The sequence below is a fragment of the Ostrea edulis genome, chromosome 4, assembly GCF_947568905.1.
Source record: "Ostrea edulis chromosome 4, xbOstEdul1.1, whole genome shotgun sequence".
Taxonomy (NCBI): domain Eukaryota; kingdom Metazoa; phylum Mollusca; class Bivalvia; order Ostreida; family Ostreidae; genus Ostrea; species Ostrea edulis.
The window spans coordinates 49,623,175-49,629,592 of record NC_079167.1 but is presented as its reverse complement, the minus strand read 5'-3'; positions in this window follow the sequence as shown (position 1 = coordinate 49,629,592).

Here is a 6,418-nt window from a genome sequence, read left to right as displayed (position 1 = left end):
CCCCTCTTATGACAAACAAGGGCTACTGAGGACCTATTCTAACTCGGATCCCCACTGGATTGTTACTTTTGAAGGTGAATGAAAGGGGGTCTCATATTTCATATGCACATTCGTTGTGACCAGACCTTTTCGTTTTAACCTTGTGACCTTGACTGTTTGACTGTGGAGTTTGACCTACTTTAAAGAAAGTTAACCTATTCCATATCTCCTGAACTATTAAAGGTAGGGCTTTTTAGCTCTTTTGAGCCAAAGGCTCAAAGAGCTAATCATATGGCCATATGTATGGCGTGCGGAGTGCGTCAACTTTTTGGGCAAAGAGCTATATCTCAAGAACCCCTTGGCCAATTTTTGTCAAATTTGTCACAGGGTATCCTTGGCCCAAGGGCTTTCATTTGTACTAAAACTAGGGTTGTGACCCTTTAACAAGGGGAGATAATTAGGAAAATGCAAACAAAAGTGGTGGTTGCTAAAAAATCTTCTCAAGAACCATTAGGCAAATTATCACCAAAGTTATGCATAAGGATGAGGATAGGTTGTAGATAAAAAAAATGTTCAAGGCATCATCCTGGGGCAAAGGGTGTGGTCTCGAGGTCACTTCAAAGTTGACCTTAAATTTTGTTTTGTTAAAACTTTGATATTTTGCTTAGTATAAGGACTAGGATCATCAAATTTTGTCAGTTGATGCATCGTAGGACCTAATATCATGTTGTCTCAAAAGTAGGTCATGGTGACCTACTTTTTGAATTTCGCAGGTAATTATTATTAAATGGATTTTGATGCATATCTTGGACACTTTTGAGCCTATGATCATCAAAAGTTGTCAGTTGATGGATCATGGGACCTTGAACTGCGTCATGTAAAAAGTATGTCACCATGACCTACTTTCTGAATTTTATGGCAAATCATTTATGAATACATTTTAGGTTGTTATTTCAGATACCGAGAGGTTTAGAATCATCAAACCTTGTAAGTTGATGCGTCTAGAAGCCTTGAAACATATTTATAAAAAAAAAAGTAGGTGACAGTGACCTACTTTTTGAATTTTGCAGACATTCAAATTTCACATTTTCAATTTTAGATGCATATTTTGGACACTATGAAAGCTAGGATCATCAAACTTTGTCAGTTGATGCATTTTGAGTCTTCATAGTGTGTTGACCAAGAAGTAGGTCACTGTGATCTACTTTTGGAATTTGACATTTATATCTGAATATTTCAGATACTATTTGACTTCAATTATCAAACTTTGTCAGTTGATGCATCTTGAGTCTTTGGAGTGTGTTGACCAAAAAGTAGGTCACTGTGGCCTTCTTTTGGAATTTGACAGCTATATTTGAATACTATTTGACTTGTCAGTTGGTGCATCTTGAGTCATCAGTGTGTCGACCAAAAGTAGGTCACCATGACCTACTTTTGGACAGATACATTTAAATTTTCAGGTACTATTTGACTTAACATCATCAAACTTTGTTAATTGATGAATCTTGGTTGGTGAGAATTTTTGCCTGTTCTACAATGTATCAGAAGAGCGATTCTAGGCCCATGGGCCTCTTGTTTAATTTAGATATATATTCCTTATTGTAAGGATTTACATTATAATTCATGATCTTTGACCTTGGAGTGTGACCCCAAAACTTGAATCTTGCTCATATTTTTGGATAGCGAGTTCTTGTTTGTCACATATGCATTCCTTGTGCCATAAGGAATCTGTACAAAATATGAAACCCGTACCTTGAATAGTTCAGTCTTGTCACTCACCATTAAGTAGGTATGAGTTTCAAACAGACGGTCAGAACAAAAGCAATATGCCTCCGACTTTAGTTGTGGGCAGCACAAAAAAATCATGAATCCACACAGCTTGGGAACGTTTGCATTTTGATATAATTCAGTGTGGCCCTGCTACTCTTGAAAAAAACTTTTAATTAATTTCCTGTATATTCCATTAAAATACTTTGAACTGTTGTGGCCGCACTATTCCCAGGGCCTCTGAATAGAACAAACTTGAATTTGAACAACCGGAAGATGCTTGCATATCACTAGGACTAATCATGGTCCTGCGGTTCTCGAGAAGAAAAAAATTAAAGTTGATTCACTATATATTCTTGTGTAAGACTTTGATCCCTTAATGTGGCCCCACCCTACCCATGGGGTTCATGATTTGAACCAACTTCAATCTGCACTACCCGAGGATGCTTACATTTTAATATGACTAATCATGGCCCTGTTGTTATTGAGATAAAAGATTTTCCCCTATATCCATGTAAAACTGATCCCCCTTTTGTGACCCCAGACTATCCCCTGGGGTTATGATTTGAACAAACTTCAACCTGCAATACCTGGAGATCCTTTCATATTAATATGACAAATCATGGCCATGTTATTCTTTAGAAGAACTGTTTTGAAAGATTTTTCCTATATATCCCCCACAAGCACTTGTTTCTGTAAATAAGTTTTAATGTCTGTATACTTTTGTTCAAAATCAAGGGTGACAAGGTTAAAAACATTGATACCAAAAGAAAGGTCTCGGGATCCCCATCACTCACCATTCAAAAGTCATGAGCAAGTTTCAGACAGACAGGACAACCCCCTTTTCTGGCCTGGGGGTTCTTCAGAAGATTTTTAAATGCTCTATCTTAATTTTGCCTTTTATTGATTATGTCCCATTTGGAGGGAGTGTAGCCCTTAATTTGAACAAACTTGAATCCCCTTTATTATTGCCAAGTTTGTTTCAAATTGGCCCAGTGGTTCATGAGAATAAGATTTTTTTAAAAATATATCACAAAATTTGTACTAATTCTTAATTATCTCTACTTCAAAAATGGTATGGCAGTTCATTTGAACAAACTGGAATCCTCTTTACCCTAGCATGCTTTGTGGCAAGTTTGGCTAAATTAGCACGGTGGTTCTGAAGAAGTAGAAAATGTTCAAAGTTCATGGACGGACTGCGGACAAAAAAAATGATCAGAAAAGCTCACTTGAGCTTTCACCTCATGTAATCTAAAATTGTAACAATGATTAGTTATATTAATGTGCAAACATTCATATTTGATCTAATCAAGGCCCCTGGAGCTGTATTAGGGATTCAATATTTACATGAGAATATGTAGGGAATTTTAAAAAGTTCTGTTCAGGAGAGTTAAGGTTGTGTTGTGTCATGTTAATATGACAAGTTGAGTTGTAATACTTATTCCGAGTTTTTGTCTTTTCAAATTATGGATCCTGGGGGATAGGGTGGGGTTAAAATTGGGGATCAAATTTTACATAATACATGAATGTAGTGAAAAAGTTTGTTGAACTGCAAGGCCATATATTAGTAATATTGATGGCGAGGCATCCTACATGTATGTTGTGTGAATTCAAGTTCAGTTACATGTAAGTCTTGACCCGTGGGACTAGGTAGGGGTTATAATATGGGGTCAAATTTTTTTGTAGGAATAAAGGTTAAAACATTCAGATGAATAGCAGGGCCAAGGAGGCCCATAGGTGTCTTGTTAGATCATTAGAAATCTATATGAATTTGTACATTTTAGTTTTAGAGGGACCTCTGCAAAATTACATTTGATCATGACATTTAACTATAGATTGTTTTTATGAAAAACAAATCTCCCCAGCTCCCAATTTTGAAAGTAGCTGGACAAAAAATGACCCATTTTCAAAAAAGTTCTCTACAACCACACATTTGTAAGAAAAACTGAATACATAGTGATGTAGAGCAGGAAAGCCTCTAACAAACTTGTAAATTTCATGATCCTCAGGGTGGGGCCAAACTTGGTATAATAGTGTTTCTGTGTAAAACACTGAAATAACATTTCTTTAGTGCTATTGGTACTGAGTAAAACTAAATAGATGTTAAGATGGAACAAGTAGTCCTTTACCAAGATTGTAAATTTGATGATCCCAGGGGTAGGGGTTTTGGTATCAGGGTGGGGCTGAAATGGTCAGTTATTGAATGTGTGAACAATAGAACATTTTTAACTTTTTCTTGACAACTATCTTTCCAATTCCTTTCAAATTTGGTATGAAGCATCTTTTGGACAAGGAAGTTATGAATTGTAAATTTGAGGACTCCTGTACCCCTGGGGCATGGCAAAAATTTCTCTACAACCACACATGAATAAGAAAACTATAAATACATAGTGATGTAAAGCAGAAAGGCCTCTACCAAAATCGTAAATTTCATGATCCCTGGGGTAGAGGTTCTGACCCCATGGTGGGTCCAAACTTGGTATATAGAGTGCATATGTGCCAAACATGTAATTGATATCTGCTTTAATGTTATTGATACTAAATTGAAACTAAATGGATATTAGGTAGTCCTTTTCCACAATTGTATATTTAAGGTAAGGTTTGCGACATTTTGACATGTAGCGAACAAAGTCATGTTGCATATCAGTATGTTCAGTAGGAATTTATCTTTTAAAAATTGACTTTTTAAAAAAAATCGCCTGTGTCGCTTTTTAACCAGATGGGCTTATTTTTGTGATGTTTTTCATTTTCGGGATCTTTGTACAAAAGGGAACACTAGTGGTATAAAAACTACACGAGGCAAACTTATGGGGTAAAAAGCTGGTAGAATTTTTAAAAAGAGTATTATCTAATAAGATTATTCTAATTGGTAAAAAAATGTTATTTTAAAACACAAAAATAGCACTTTTTTTATCTTGAATAAAATTTAAATTGGTTGCCATGGCAACAAAAAATGTATATTGAGCAGCTTTACAAGGTCTACGTCAGAAATTTTTTACTTTAAACCTAATATTTGGACCATGAATATTTAAGAAAGCATAAAGAATTACTACCCACCGGGCTTTGTTTCCATGGTAACAGATTAAAAAGAATTATTTCATTTATGCGATTTGTGACTTTGTTTTATAATTGTACAACTTTTGAAGAGTGCATTGAGCATTTTCATGAATAAGATACAATATTCCAGCCCAAAAATGATATTTATATTTCTTTGTTAAGTATTGTAGTATCACATTTATTAGAAATTAAGATGTTGAGGTTTTTTTCTAAATATTTTCAATATTCCGGCGGGTTTTCCACGGTCCTGCTTCGTCATAAATCTGTGTTACATTAGCCCGAACCTGTCTTATATACTACATCTTTGAAATAATTTCCCTCTCCATGTTCCATTGCTTGATTTTTGTTTACATTGAACTGTAACCCTCGTGACAACATAAAGCCCGGTCAGTGGTGAATCTGCACTATGTCATGAAGCTTTCATGTTAATTTGAACTTTTCTGGCTCGGTAGTTCTTGAGAAGATTTTTAAATGATCCCACCATATTTTTGTGATTATGTCCCCTTTGAAGGGTGCATGACCCTTCATTTGAACAAACTTGAATCCACTTCACCCATGAATGATGTGTAACAAGTTTGATTGAAATTGGTCCAATGGTTCTGGAAAAGATGAAAATGTGAGAAGTTTATAACGACAACGGAAAGTTTTGATCATGCAGAGAAATTACTCACTTGAACGTTTGACTCAGGCGAGCTAAAAATCGCTAGTTCTATTTTCAACCCATTTGACTTCAGAAATGTTGTGAGGGTGGTGGTAAAAGGCAAGACCTTTAAAATTCACATCCGGTTATATGGGAAAATTACACACCTAAGAAATTTTTTCTGGATGAAAATGCTTAGGTACAATATTTTGAAATTGGAAACTTTGAATACTTGAATTAGTAAAAAAAAATCCTGTTTTTAAGGAGAAGGTAATCTGGGGGAAAAAAATTAAAACCCCTGCTAGACTCCAACCCATGATCTAAAGATAAGCCGTAAACGATCTAAAGATTTAAAACCCCTGCTAGACTCCAACCCATGATCTAAAGATAAGCCGTAAACGCGTTGACCGACTAAGTCTAGCAAGCATTTTAATTTTTTAATACTTATAAGAATGTGCAGATCAAAATATTTGCTTAGAGACTATGATTACATGAGGTTGATCAATACTCTATCTCAGAAAAAAGAACATTAATTAGTATACAGGATCGTGAATTAGAATACAACTAAAAACTAAATGACGTACATGTAGAATACAAAGGAGAGGTTGCATTAAATTTGAAATCGCAAAATTTTTCTCAAATGAACAACATCAATATGTATGACTTTCAACACTTTACACAACCATTCCTCACGATAAATTAAAAACTAGACTTTTTGACATCATAGACAGTTACTTCAACAAAAATGGAAATCGAAAATATTCATATCTAGTGAACAGTCATCCAAATAAATTACTTTGTTAAACACCACTCTGATTCCACGCACAAGTACTCTGAAGTTGAAATAAAAAAATATGCTAGAGTTCCTCATTGACAATATCTCCGTGGTCTTTGGTGATCAGGTTTTCCAACAGTCTGTTGAAATTCCCATGGGCAAGAATTGTGCTCCTTTGTTAGCTGACCTGTTTTTATATT